Source organism: Artemia franciscana, chromosome 6 (assembly GCF_032884065.1).
Source record: "Artemia franciscana chromosome 6, ASM3288406v1, whole genome shotgun sequence".
Taxonomy (NCBI): domain Eukaryota; kingdom Metazoa; phylum Arthropoda; class Branchiopoda; order Anostraca; family Artemiidae; genus Artemia; species Artemia franciscana.
In genome coordinates, this window is record NC_088868.1 from 21,173,588 (window position 1) to 21,189,915 (window position 16,328).

Consider the following 16,328-nt stretch of genomic DNA (forward strand, 5'->3'; position numbering starts at 1 on the left):
ATAAGCAACCTCCTATCCCTCAATCTTTTTGGATGATTGAAAAGGGCGCAATAAATTTCGGGACCTTTCCCGATTTTCTAGAACCATTGGTTCAATACGATCAGAATAAAAACAAGTGCTAAGAGCTCATATGGCACTTGTGACGAGGCAAGAAGAGCTAAGTGCCAAGAGCGCATATGGTATGAGCTCTAAAAAAATTCTAAGAACCAATAGATTGATTTAAAAGGAAAATCAGAGGAAAACAATCTAGGAAAACTACTTTACCAAGTCAATTTATGCAGCTCCCTGACACGCCTACCAATTTTCATCGTCTTAGTACGTCCAGAACCACCAAACTCGCCAAAGCACTGAACCCCTCCTCCCAACTCCCCAAAAGAGAGTGAACCCAGTACGGTTAAGGCAATCACGTATCTACGATATTTGCTTATTCTATCCACCAAGCTTCATCCCGATTCCTCCACTCTAAGCGTTTTCAAAGATTTCCGATTTCCGCCTTCAACTCCCCCTAATGTCAACAGATCTGGCCGGGATTTGAAATAAGAGCTCTGAGACATGCATTTCTTCTAAATATCAGATTTCATTAAGTTCCGGTCACCCGTTCTTAAGTTAAAAATACCTCAATTTTTCTTATTCTTCCAAATTAACACCCTCCAGCTCCTCCAAAGAGAACAGATCCATTCCAATTATGTCAATCACGTATCTAGAATTTTTGCTTATTTTTCCCATCAAGTTTCATCTCGATCTCTCTACTATGAGCGTTTTCCAAGATTTCTGTTTCCCTCCTCCGGTCCCCTATGTCCCCGGACCCAATTCAAGCCGAAAATTGAGCATCTGAGACATAAGATCCTTCTATATATCAAGTTTCATTAAGAACCGATTACCTATTCGTAAGATAAAAATACCCCAATTCTCGCGTTTTCTAAGAATTCTGGTTTCCCCCTCTAAATCCCCCTAATGTCACAGGATCTGGTCGGAATTTAAAACAAGAGCTTTAAAGCACAAGATCCTTCTAAATATCAAATTTCATTAAGATCTGTTTACCCGTTCGTAAGCTACAAATACCTCATTTTTCCGAATTATCCCCTCCCCCAACTCCACCAAAGAGAGCGGACCCGGTCCGGTTATATCAGTTACGTATCTTAGACTTGTTTTTATTCTTCCCATCCAGTTTTATCCTGATCTCTCCGCTTTCAGTAATTTCTAAGATTTCCGGTCCCCCCCCCCCCAACTGCCCCCCAATGACGTTGGATTCGGTTGTGATTTAAAACAAGAGATCTGAGTTACGAGGTCATTCTAAATATGAAGTTTAATGAAGATCCGATCACTCCTTCGTAAGTTAAAAATACGTCATTTTTTCTAATTTTTCAGAATTAACCCTCCCTCCCCCTCAATAGATCGGATCCGTTCCAATTATGTCAATCACGCATCTAAGACTTCTGCTTATTTTTCCCACCAAGTTTCATCCTGATCCCTCCAATCTAAGCGTTTTCCATGATTTTAGGTTTCCCCTCCCAAACTGTCACCAGATCCGGTCGGGATTTAAAATAAGAGCTTTGAGGCACGATATCCTTCTATATATCAAATTTCCTTGAGATCCGATCACCCGTTCGTAAGTTAAAAATACCTCATGTTTTTAATTTTTCAGAATTAACAGCCCCCCCCCAACTACCCCAAAGAGAGCGGATCTGTTCCGGTTATGTCAATCATGTATTCCCCCTCCCAACTCGACCCCCCAATGTTATCAGATCCGGTCAGGATTTAAAATAAGAGCTCTGAGACACGATATCCTTCCAAACATCAAATTTGATTAAGATCTGATCAACCGTTCGCAAGTTAAACATACTTCATTTTTTTCCGAATTAACCGGGCCCCCATTCCCCCCAGATGGTCAAATCGGAAAAAAATGACTATTTCCAATTTAATCTGGTCCGGATCCTGATACGCCTGCCAAATTTCATCGTCCTAGCTTACCTGGAAGTGCCTAAAGTAGCAAAACCGGGGCCGACAGACAGACCGACATAATTTGCGATTGCTATATGTCACTTGGTTAATACCAAGTGCCATAAAAAACAACAGCAAATAAACACACATCGATGATCTTTCTTTTCGAAAAAGAAAAAATATAAAATTACACAAATTTCAGATAGGAGCTAGAAAACTCTATATCAGGGCTCTCTAATATGCTGAATTTGATACTGTGAATTTTATAAAGATCACTCGGCTTGTCAAGGCTGTCTTCACCCGCTCTTAAAAAAGCAGGCAAATTTTCTCAGGATTGTAACTTTTGATGAGTAACTTTAAACTCTGTGAATTTGATTTATTTATTCAAAATTAGCATCAAAAGAGAATCCTTTTAATTAAAAGCAAATCCCCAGCAATTCAATATTGACGCTAATAATAATTCAATATGTTTCATTGTAAGTTTCTCGGCATTTTTCTAAGAAAAATAGAGAAATGAAATGTAGCTAAATTAAAGGCTACTTTGGTATGAAAATTTTGTTCAGTATTTTCTCAGCAATGGTAAAAAGTTGATCAGGTAATAAATCATTTTAGGGGATGTGAAATGATTTATAATGCTCTTTCCTAACTTCGCGTGCCGATTACTTTCAAAGACTTTTCTAAGAATAAACCAAATTATGAGTTTCAAATTAACACCTATTATTAAACATGAAAAAATATATAAATTCTGAATATGAAATGAATATATATTCTGACCGTGCAATTACAGAACTATAATTAACACTGTCAGCTCAATTAAGATATTGCAGACTTTAAACGCATAAGCGTATAAATGTAACTTGATACACATTTTTTCGTCACGAAGACACTCAATTTGGATTCAACTATTTCAAATGGAGAATGTAAATTTTGTAAGGTTAAGTCTTTAATTTACATATTTCAATTCTTCAAGGATAACGTAAGACCTTTTGATCTATTAAAATGTTTGGGGCCTTAGATTATTAGTACAAATTAATTTGGTTGTCTCCATTGTTAGCCAGAAATTGTTCTAAGTACCACCAAGGATCCGAGTAATAAATGGCGTAGCAGGCTTGTATCCATGGGACCAGAGGGTATGCACATGTTACTCTGAATCTCCTAAATCTGGTTAATGTCTACATTAATCAGTGAATAATGGAAATTCCGCTTTATCTGCTATTTATTCAATTAGTTGCAAATTAGCTTTTTTAGTCTTATGCAAGCTTTGATGGTAAAAGTTAAAGTTAGGTCAGGTTATTTTGGGTTAGGGTAAATTAAGTTATAAATCTCAGAAATAGGTTAAAAACCTAACCTGTCACCATCAAACCTTGAATAAAACTGAAAAAGTTGATTAGCGAAGCTGACAAAATCCAAGGAGAAAAAAAAAATGTATTTCGGAAATTCACCAGTGAATATCGACATTCGCCAATATCGGATATTCACGGCAACATGTATAGACCTAGACCCATCACTGAACTCACAAAAGCGATCATAGAGGCAGTCATAAATAAAGAATTTAATGTTTGATTATGATATTTCAAACTTAATTAACTATAGCTACAACTAACTTCACATTCGCTTCCAGCTTAAAATCCAAAATGAATTTTATTAGAGACAATTTTCTCTATGAAGAGGCTCGCAAAATGCAAACCTCAGATACTGACCACCCTCAGATACTTAATAAACTCCAAAATTTAAATGTTGCTCTTTACTTTCAGTTGGAAAAAAATCTGTTTTTAATTTAATTTGTGATCGTTTTCTGAAATAATATTGGGAAACCCGGCTCTAACACTATGGAAAATTCTCTTCCCCCACAAAAAAATCCTCCTTGGAAAGATCCTCCCTCGTGACTCATAGCTTGCAGCACTTCCCCCAGGGACTATGGGGGTCAAGTCATCCTCGAAGAAGTAGCCATTATATTTTTCGACTATTCTGAAAAATGATGGCTATCTTAAAATATCGATTGGACGAATTTGGGGGAAAATGAGCGTAGGAGGAGGGCTAGCTGCCCTCCAATATTTTTGGTTATTAAAAAAGGGCACTAGAACTTTTGAATTCTGGTCAAATAAGCCCTCTCCCGATCTCCTATGATACTCATCCGTGATCTTTCTTCTGGCAAAAAAAGCTAAATTCCACTTTTTCTTATATATAGGCGCTCGAAACCTCTACATTAGGGTTCTCTGATATGCTGAACCGGGTGGTGTGATTTTCATTGAGATCACTTGATTTTTGGGGGGATGCTTTCTCCCTTTTCCCAAGCGGGGCAAATATTCTCAGGGCTGAAAGTGTTCTGCACCTAACATACACAATGTTATTGTGTAACATACACAGTTATTACACAATAACTGGTTTCAGTGGAGTAACCCTATGGGAGATGGTTACAGATAGATAAACAATACGAAATATGTTTTTTTTTTCAAGTATAGCTTCCTAAGCGTTTCCTCCTTCGGATAATCAGAGTGGCCTTTGTGTTCAGGTATGTGTCTTATCCAGGATAGCGCAAGTGGTTCAAAAATATCACGGTCACCTTACATATGGAATACAATTACGGAAAAACATAATTTTGAACCAAACTTGCCAAAAATGGTGCCTATGCAATAAGAATTAGAAACTGGACCTGAAATCTTAAGCTGAAACCGTGAAGATTTGAAATTTTGTCTTTTTCGATAACTAAACATGGTTTATTTTGTCTTCAGGCAGAAGGAAAGTGAGGGATTTCTTACTATATACTAACATTGAACCTAGGTTTAACCATTTGAGTCTTATTAAGCTCTGAACAAGCAGGTATATATACATGTAAAGGTCCATTCACAAAAAGATTTTACTAATACCGAGATTTAGCTAGTACCAATTTGAACCAATCAATCAGTTTAGTATTCATGAAGCTTAAACAAATTTCAAATACATTTTCTTCAATGATAGGGGAGCTATCACTCTGCGGCATCCTTATTCAAATTTATTTCAAATGAATAAAGATGATATATTAATTTTTACCCCCTCCCTCCAATGCCCCTTCCTATATATATCTAAAGGCTCATTGAAAGTGAGACACTTCGGGAATTGAAATATACTCCTTTATGCATCCAAACCTCACCCCCTGCTGCCTAAACAACGAATCACCGCCCCTCCTTTGCAATAGTCTATGCACAATTAAAAATCACTAAACTAAATATCATGAAAAATCCTGTGAATTAAATTACTTAAATAAAGCATTAAGCTGAAAGTTTGTATATTACCGTTTAAAACAGTTTGTCAAACTTTTCAAAAGTTTATTTCATTTTCAAAAGATATCCACATATCCCCAAAACGCTTCCCTTATCATTAATTGAGGCCGCTTTCTTATATTTAGCCGCGAGAAGTCCAGACCACACTGACTACTTCCTCTTTATTACGTTAACATGCCAATACAATATTTTACCATTGTTCCGTCCGGCTGCATCTTCCAGATATTAGTTTAATTAAATTTTTTTATCGGGCAGTTCATGGTAACAGACTGTAAGTGAGGAGCACCTTGGCCCAATAGTACCCGTAATTAAAAAAAAAACAGAATATTGATAACAGTTGATACATAAGAGGAATTTACTTTTTATGCTGATTGCAAATATAAAAATCAATGAGTTCAATGTTACCCATAAAAATCCACGAGCCTGAGAAATCTGCGTGAATTTCGAAAACGGGAAAACCCCCATTAATTCGACCCATCGTAACTAAAATTACACTATCAGATTCTTCACCATTTAAGAGGTTTCACTGCAGAGATTTCAAGATCTTATCCCTAAAAACGTAGAGCTTGTACTTTTTCCAGAAGAAAGATCACGGATGAGTATCTATCCCCCCCCCCCAGAGTGATCGCATAGTGCTAATGGTTTTAAAAATCGTAAAAGAGCTTATTCAAATGGAAATTGAAATTTCTAGTGCCCTTCTTTAGAGATTAAAATGATTGGAAGGCAACTAGGCCCCTCCCACACATTTTTTTTCTCCAAGGACATCCAGTTAGGTTTTGAGATAGCCAATTTGTTAAGCACGGTTGGGAAGTCTAATAGCTATGCCTTTGAGGATGACAGGGCCTCCCGCGGGCCCTTGGGAAAGGGCTGTAAGCTATGGAATTTGCCCACTATTTACAAATAACGTTTGTTATTGTGATATACACGTTTGTTATGTTTTTATGGGGGATCTTCGGTAGGAAAAGGGGAAGTTTCCATAGGGAGAATGTTCTGTGGGGAACAAAGTTTCTTAGGGGGATGTTTTTCAACTAAAAATAATAAGCAACATTAAAACTTAAAATGACAGAAATTATTAAGCATATGGGGGGAGGCTGTACTTTCATTAGCCCTCATTCTTTACAATAAAGTTTGACTTTTTTCACAATTCTTTACGAAACACTGCTCAAACCAAGGGGTGTTGCATTTAAATAACTTTAAATCATTAGTATAAAGAGCAAAGGTTGAAGAAGGGGATGCCTCCTTCATACGGAGAATAATTTCCGTTCATTCTGGGCTCTGATGTTGCTCCTTACTTTCAGATGAAAAAATATGTTTTTGTTTAATCTCTTGTATGGAATACATGGCTTTCAGGAGCGAATGCACAACCGCAAGGTGTATCTGTTGCCCACCCCCTCCGCATCTCCAGGAATGACGGTACCAAGCAAAGGTTCCTAGAAGATCGTGACAGGGCTAACTCAAACTGAAATTAAAATTTTCTTGTGCCCTTTTTAAGGGACCAAAAAGATTGGAGGGAAACTAACCCGCCTCCCAAGCCACTTTTTCTCCCAGAACATCTGACCAAGGACATCCAAACTTGCATCCGAATGGCGATACTTCTTCCACAACTGGGCATCTCGATGTATGAGTTTTTCATACTTTTAAAATGATTGGCTATCTCAGAATTTCTTATCAATGGTGACTTGGTCCTAAATGGGGCATAATCATAGGTTGGTGCCATGAAATGACAGAAAACGTCAGTTTTCTATGGCACAAATCTTTTGGTCTCTTTAAAAAGATATCGGAACTTTCAGTTTTCATTCAAATGAGACCTCTCCCAGCTTTTGTAGGCTATCGGTTCAATACGATCACTCCTGGGAATAAAAGCGAATCTATTATCTTTCTTGCGAAGGAAAAATTACAGACTTACAAATTTTATTAGATTCAAGTTTGAAAACGCCACAGTAGGGTTCTTCAATATGTTGAATCTAATAATGTCATTTTCATTAAAATCAATTGCCATTTTAAAAGTGTTTCTCCCATTTTTCGAAAGTTAGGCGAATTTTCTCCGACTTGGAGCGTTCAATCTATAAGACTGAATTTAATAAACTTCGTGTATTTGGAATAACCTTAAAAGGAAAATTTAATAAAAGCATTAATTGTTATCAAAGTTCCCTTTTTTAGAGTGTCGATGAATATTGGCTGGAGTCACTCTTTACTTATAGTTTGTAACCACAAACTGTTTGGTTCCATTGTCCATTTGCCTGTGTTTATACCCGTGCATTCATAGGTTAATAAGACACAAATGACTAAGCCTATAGTCAAAATTAGTATATATATATATATATATATATATATATATATATATATATATATATATATATATATATATATGAAAATCCACACTCTCTTAAATCCGATAATCCGTGTTAATCACCAACAAATCAAAATTTCACAATTGGTACGGTTGGAATTTGGCACTTCTGGTCCAGTTTCTAATTTTTAAGGTCTTGATACCATTTTGTGACTTCTTTTAATTCGAAATATCTATACTTGCATGTTATGCAAACAAGATTAGTAGACCAAATATGCCACTCTGTTATCAACTTACCCTTGACAAACGATGGATCAGAATCAGAAGGATGAGAGGTTATATACTTGTGGGAGACAGTCATTAACGTCAAATAAAACCCTCATACCAAAACACAGTATGAATGTATATGTGTAGGAATTATTTTTTTTTAGAATGGGACAGAGCAGCACAAGGACTATGGAGTGAAATGGTGGGAGTAGGAAGTGAGAAATACTAGATTGAATCTCGATCGGAAGAATTGGATTGGCACAAATTCAATTTTGTGCGCGCAAAAGCAGGGCCAAGGAGAAGTGCACCTCCTCAGTATGTCCCAGAATCCTCTAATGAAAACGACAGAAGCTTGTATTACTTTATATACTTATGCTGTTCCTGGAAATTAGCAGACCGTGTCAGGTGGTGCGATAGCCTACCCTTCTTGCTTTGCTCTGGATCTTCTGGAGTGATACTAAGCACAATTTGGTAGCCTCAGCACAAAGTGGGCAGTCATTTTTGGCAGTAAATGTAGTGACTAAAATAGAAAGATAGTCTGGCTGGATAAAAAAGGCATTTGGAGCGAATACTAACTCCCATTCTTATTTCCAGGGCAGTCAGCTATCAAAGAATGTCACCTAACTACCAATCAACTTACTCTCGTTGGTCTGGTATTCATTTAAATTTTGAGCTGATATACATTATTTTTATTATCGTTCTTTTAGACTCATTTGCTTCCTGAATAAACTCCCTTCATATCCATAAATTTCTCAGTTTTTGCAACTTTTGCTATCTAGGCAAAACATATTCGATTTTTAAGATATATAAATTCATCTCTATACAACCTTTAGCATATTTTTAGACATTCAATTGTAGAATGAACTGTAATTTTCCACCCGTTTTGGTTTAACCATTTTGGAGCCATTGTAATCGATATTAAAGCTACACAAGCTATCACTTAAATAAGGCTTTAAATGATTTAGTCAAAAGTTGAAACTATAAATACGCCTTTGCAAAATAGCACTGCATGTAGTTTGTGATGCTGTTTAAATTTGAAAGATTAACTCAGAGGCGTAGGACCACTTGGTGTGTTAGAGTGTTCTTTTGTCTATTGTTAGACATCAATTCTTATACTGTTACACCTGCATCTTTCCATAGTCGGTAAAAGTTATAAAATTCTCATATGGATTTTAAGGGCCTTCTTCTGACAATAATTATTTGAAGCATTTTGTGATGGAACCTAAGAAAATGATCGACATTACACTCGCAATAACTAGTGAAAGTTCACTTCGATGGCAATTGATTCTTAAGATCGCCTGAGGTCATATTAATGGAAGACTGATTATGATTTAGCATGGCATGCCCATGAGTGCTGTTTGGGAGGGGGTAACTTGCCTCCTCGATAATGTGGAGAGAAAAATTATTATATGGCCCATGCCCCTTGACTATTCAGATATAGACCCCTCTTGCCCCCCAATAAACGTTGGAGATTCGCCCCTAGGCGTGCCTCTTATTCGGAATATGAATGTGTAAATCCTTACAAGGTAAGGCAGACTGCCAGTCCCTGTAAAAGTCATCAAGATGACCATAGTTCTCCTTTGAAGGTACTGTTTCAGGGGGAGGGGCAACATAGGAGGCACTTGCCCGGACGCAAAAATTTTGGAGGTGCAAAGTTTCAAATAAATAAGCTGGCGATTATAATCATTTTGTAATTTTTGAAATTCTATTTTTATTTTTTTAAAAAGTAGAAGGCTGAGATAGTAAATGAAAATAATTAATGCATTAATAAAATAAAATAAGATGAAAATAGAAAATAAATCAATAATTCTAACTAAAATAATCCATAACGATCCAGTAACTCAAATAACAAATTAGAAATAATTTATTAACTAATTAATAAATTGAAAATAGTTTTGTTAATAAATAAAAATTTGATTAAAATTTTGCATGAAATTTTTTTTGGGAGACAAGGGAGAAATTTTCTTGGGCCTAGGAAAGGACAGGACCGCCACAGCTCCTTGGTGAATATGAGCATCCTAAAAAAAAATAAAACTTCTCACAATATTGTAACATTTTGCATAAATAAAACCGAGTTTTCTAAAAAAAGAAAGAACTTTATTGTTAGATCTTGGCTTTTGATAAAAAATTATGGACGGTGGTGTAACCAAAGCACACTTGGCATGCATGCATAGGAACAGGCAATCGTGCCTGGATATCTCCCAGAAAATGAAGATTGAACAATTTTGCCCATCTTTTTCTATATTCCGCATGTAATATACCGGTTTTCGCGCATCCTTCAATGTGCCTCCTCAAAAATTTATCTCCCTCTTTGCAGAAATAAATTTCCACTTGTATCCCTCGGACTGCTGGATCTTCTTTAGACGTGAATAACCAGAGGAAATATTGTTCCATTACATTGTGGCCAAATAAGAAAAGAAAAAAGAGGCCATAGGAAGCGCAATAGCGCTGCCTAAGCAGAGAGCGAAGTGGCACAATGTATTAAATTCTATTTCTGACCAAGGCACTTCCTATACAGGCACGTACGCATGAATTTTTTCGGGGGGAGGGCCAAAACCTCGAAACAGCAGATATAAAGTAGCACTTTTTTTATTATTTAGTAATGCAATAAGCACGTATATCGGAAAATACAGGTTAACTCTAATCTGTAGTATTGTAGCGTATGGGGGGGGGGAGAAGACTGAAGCCTCAAAAATACGTTTTAGGCCCAGGCTATGTTCATAGCGATTTAGAACCAGTGATGAATCTATTATATCCCACTGAAAGGGAAATTTTAGGGTTAACAGTGCAATATGGGCGCTGTGGGGGGTAGTTCTTTTATTGCAAAAACGTAGATTTTAATGAAAAATGATAGTTTCTATAATTGATCCATTAAAAGCTGTACTTTATCCTAAAAAGGGGGGATAAACGCCCTAATATCAAGGATAATTCTATTTTGCTGTGGAAAGGAAACTTTCTTTACAAAAAAATAACAGTACAATTGCTAATTACTTCAATGAGGGTAAAAAGTTAGACAGAAAATGGGTCAATAATTGGGCAGTGACTTGACCGGATAATTGCATGCTGTAAAATCCCCCAAAAAAGGCTTCACACATGCATCTAGATTCTTAATAAATGTCCTACTTTTGTCAGAAATCCCAAGAAAACAAGGGGAAGTTAAGCATTTCACAAAATTTCGGGGGGGCCGAAGGCCCCCCCCCCTTTGTACGTGCCAGTTCCTATAGAAAGAGTTTCCTAGAAAATTTCGAAAGGAGCTCATTCGATTAGAAATTGAGAATTCTAGTGCTTTTTTTGGGAGCCAAAAGTAATTGGGTGACAACCAGCCCCACCACGCCTATAATTTCCCCAAACAGATTCAAAGTTTTTGGGATAATCATTTTGTTCAGTAAAGTCGAATGTCCAGTAACTATGTCTTCGGCGATGTCAACTCCCAACTGCCCTCGGGGCTTAGGCTCTGCAATTCCCCCATTGTTTACATATATTATTTGTTGTTGAGAAAGGTGGGCATGTTTGACCCTAAGTCACCAAAAAGACGAAGGGCATTTAAGTGAGCCTTTCACAGAATGTCGAGGGGAATGTTGAACTAAATTAAACCACGTTATGTATGCGAGTTGAGAAAAGGGGTTAACTCAAGAATGAGTATATTAATTTGGAACTTTCAGGAAATGATAAGCGAGAAGGTCAATTGACCAAATAGACAATATCTGCCCGTTACTAATACTATTAGTACTACGGCTACCACTACTTCTACTGCTGTTACTACTACTGCTACTACAACTACCACTGCTAATAGTAGCGAGTACTACCAAGGCTGAGGGTCTTGAAGTGAACATCTGTGAAAATGAAGTGAACATACTATATGCATACAGATTGTCAAAGAACCAATCAGCAATATTTCTGGACAGGCTTACCATATCAAGATAAAACTTTCGGTGTATCATGGGGGTATGTTAAACTGACCAAAAGGCAACATGTACATGCTGTTATTGCTATTAATACTGCTGCTACCACCGTTATCTCTATTACTAATACAACACTACTACTGCTACTATAACTGCTCCTACTCCTACCACATTTACTATGATGCTAATCCTATAATAAACTGGACTACTATGTCAAAAGGACGCATGTCAAAAATGGATTTGGGTATAAAGTTGAAACCATTAGATAATGCTAAGGGGGAAGATCACATGACCAAAAGGCAATATGTGCATGCTCTTATTAATATGACTACTATTACTACTTTTATTATTACTACTACTACTGCTGCTACTAGTGGCACAACTACTACTACTGCTGCTACTACTACTATTGCTGCCAGGGTTGTTACTATTCAAAGTGTTTGGGGGGGAGGAATTATAGCGACTGGATGGTTATTTTTTCCGACTGTTTTTTATCAATAATTTGCATAATATCTGTTTTGAATAGGATACGTAAAATTACTGCACAAGTCGGTAAAACCGCTGCATTTACCGACCGAGATTGAGATTTCGGTATACGACATTGCACTGTTTTCATGCTATTTATTTGAACGAACGAAAAATTTGGGCACCATCTGTAAAATCACAGCAGGATTCAGAAAAAATGCTGCGTTTGCCAACCAAGTTCGAGATTTCTGTAGATGGTACGGCAATATTTTCGTGGTCTTTATTGAACCAAATATTTGTTTTTGCAAAATCGGGAAAAGTGTGGTGCTTTGGGCCACGAGTGCCCAAAAATATTGGACAGGGCGTCCCCTCCCCCTAAGTGACATCCCTGACTGCTACTAATACTACCTCTTTTGCAACTACTGTTAGAGCTTAAAGTATAAAAATGAAAACGGTTTAAAAAGGGCGTATCTTTAACGTTTGTGGAACGCCTTACTGTTACAAGGTGAAAAGGCATCATGAGTGGGATGTTCAATTGACCCAAAAGCAACATTTACTATGCAAATACTGCTACTAATACGATTACTAGTACTACTGATATAATACTGCTACTGCTACTACTTCTCCTATTACTACCACTATTACTATGATACTAGCAGTATTAGGGTTAAGCGTATGACGATAAAATTTGAGAGAATACTGAGGGGAAATTTGAACCGAATCAAAACGTGCTATGTGCATGCAGGTTGTCAATAGGTCGTATCTCAAGAATGTATTTAGGTATTATGTTGGAACATTCAGAGAATGCTTAAAGGGATATTTCAAATACAACACTCCTACTGCTACTACTGCTCCTACTGCTACCTCTACTACTTTGACAATAGTACTTTTAAGGCTAATGGTATGAAGGTTTAGAATTTGAAAGAATGTAGAGGGGAATTTGAACTAAATTAAAACATGCAATGTGCATGCCGATTGTCAAAAGGGCTTAACTCAGGAACAAATTAGGGAATTCAGTTGGGACTTTGAGTGAATGCTTAAAGGGGAAGATCAATTGATCAAAAGGCAATTTGTGAATAGCACTGTAATGTATGTTATGTATGTAATTTGTGAATGCTAGTAATGTATATAATACAATGAAGTAATGCAATAGCGATGTAACACAGCAGTACAATGAGCATACTCTCATTCTAAAAAACATTGTTTTTTGTTTGTATTGAATTTCTTATCTTTTTCAATTAATACTTGAAATCTCACCTATGTAGAAATTTTTTCCTGGACTCCCCCTCCCTCCAATCAAAGTTTTTCCTGCCATAAATCTCTTCAGGGAGAATTTCTCCTGGTGGTAATTCTCCATGAAGAATTTCTCCCGCGGAAATCCCCTCCAAGAAAAACCACCCAGAGAATTGCAACCATATACAATTTCCCAGAAAATCTCCACATGCATAATTTAGTCGCGAAAGAGAAAGTAAGACAAATGAAACAAATTTTGCATAGGATTTCTGGTAAATACCCCAGTGTAAAATTTTTCCTTGAAAGCTCTCCCCCAAAAGCTTCCTGCCAACGAAAAGTTTTCCCCGTAGAAAACCCCATCCGAAAATGTCTGTATACTTCCCAATCACAAATACTATTTGGGAACATTGGAAAAATTTTATAAGTTGAAGCCCTTTCCCCTGGGGCTATGATGGGTCACGTCATCCTGAAACGTATAGCCATTTAACTTTTCAGCTACGTTGAACAAAATGGTAATCTCAAAATTTTGTTCCGGCATTTTTGGTGAAAAGAAGGGTATGGGAGCTGGGCTAGTTGACTTCCAATCTTTTTGGTCATTTAAAACAGGATCTAGAACTTTTAACTTCCTTTTAAATGAGCTCTCTCCTGATCTTCGAGAACCATTAGTTCAATACGATCACCTCTGGGACAAAGAAATAAATACATCCTTGATGTTTGTTCTGGCAAAAAAAAAAAAAAAAATACAAAATCCCCGATTTTTGTAAATGGATGCTTGAAGCATCTACATTGAGTTTATCTGATAAGCTAAATCTGATTATGAGATTTTCAGTAGCCTAGTATTCCATGACTTTTTGAGAGGATGTTTCCCCTGTTTTTCATAAATAAGACAAACTTTCTCGGGCTTGTAAATTTTGATTAGTAACATTAAACTTAATACATCATATATATTTGGAATCATCATTTACCACGATCTGTTTAAAAACAAAAAACTTTTTTCTTAATTTAATTTTCTGAAAACACTGACTAAAGCCCCAGCCTTTTTGTACTATGAAAAAAGGACTTTCAAAATAGCAAGGGCATTTATTAATAACTGTTGTGCAATGTTCATCTCACTTAAGGTGATCTTAATCTCTGATATCTGGATATAATTTAATATCTAATGTATATCTAATATCTAAGATATAATCTAATATCTAAATGATCATTGACTTTTTTTATGATCGTACCGAGGAAAGATATGTGTTCTTTATTGTTGTTTAGTTTTTCAATATTTGTTATAATTTTAATTTTATTGATGTTTTCTTCTTCAACGTTCGCTTTTATTTCATTTTCTGTTTATCTTCCTAGGTGCTGAGTCGACGTACATGTATCCAAGAAAGTATCCAAGAAGCTTGGATGATTCGGAAATCTTTATAGAAAATTTTATTTCATCTGCAGAATAGGTTATCATAGTTTGTATGGCTTGTGTTATTATGAATGGGTCGTCCTCATTGATGCTTTGAACAAGGCAGGCGTTCTGTTTGGAGTCCTGAAATTTTTTGGCAGAAGGTGAGATGGTGTATCACTCATTCGAAGACTTTATAATGTATTACGAATCTTATGTAAATTCATAATTATCTGGGAAATTCAGGGGTATAGATTCGATACTCTTTCCTCCATGTTTACCCACCATGAGACCTCGTGAAAATAAAAATTTGGTAATCTATCTATCTGGATTAACGTTTACTGGTTAAATTATTCCCCTAAGCTATGCAGGCGTTTTCTTTTGAGGTAAATAAATAAATATTTTTTTTTTTTACCGTTAGTAGGACTTGAAGTTTGGGACCAAGATTAGTGTTAGGTGATATCTTAATTAAACGACATATCGATATATTTACTTCTGATATTCGATAATCGATATATCCATTTCGATATTTCTGATCAATTTTTGCTCAGATTAACGTTAGTGTTTTACAAAGTCTAATAGCAAAATTTGCAATTAAAGAGTATTATGCATATTTTTTCTAAATATTTAATGAAATAAATAAACTTTCATTACATGAATTAACATTACAAAAACATCAATTTGGCCTTACTCGGGATCAGAATAAAGAAAAAGAAGCTACTGACTGTTTTTGACTATTCAAGTCAGCAACATGTCAATATTTTCCTCTAAGAATTGGCTCAGCCTTTCAGTGATTAAATAAAAAAAAAATCAACTGAAAGAAAGGAACAACATTAAAACTTACAGAACATAAATTTTCCCGTTATAAGAGGGTTACTTCAATACCTCACTCTTCACGCCAAAATTTCTTTTTGTATTTTTAAAATCTCCTGACTCTAATTAAACGGCTCTTGTGTTTCAAGAGTTGCTCTTAAATATTTGGAAAAAAAAACAACTTAAAATTAGCGTAAAATGCGAGGTGTTGAGGAGGGTTCGACGTATTGTTCGTTTTAATGTTACTGCTTACTTTCAGTTGATTTTTTTATTTGATTTCTGATTCTTTTTCAAATAATGCCGGAAGATCCACCTTTTCTCTCCATTAAAAATCGTACCCAAGAAAAATTTCACTCCGAAAATATCTCCCACATAAGATCCCCCTTCCCTTAGACGATTCCATCCCTGCGGAAAACTTTCCATAAAATATTTCTTATGGTAATGCCTCCCAGAAAATTGTTTTTAACCTACATTCGTTTGACAAAAAGGCTTGTTTCTTTTAATTTTTAATAGTTTTTCAAATTGTGCAAGAAATACTCCCTCCGTGGAAATTTTTTCCTAGAAATTCTCCCCGCCCAATGTCTCAATGGAAAGCTTATCCCGTTTAAAAATCCGCCAAAGAGAATTTCTCCTGAAGAAAATTACCACCCCTAAGAAAATATCTCCCAGACGACTTAGTTCCTTTAAAAATTTTACCTGGGCTATTTTCCCGGAATATCTTCAAATATAAATTTGATTTATTCCGTTGTGTATACTTTCCCTTTGAAAGTTCA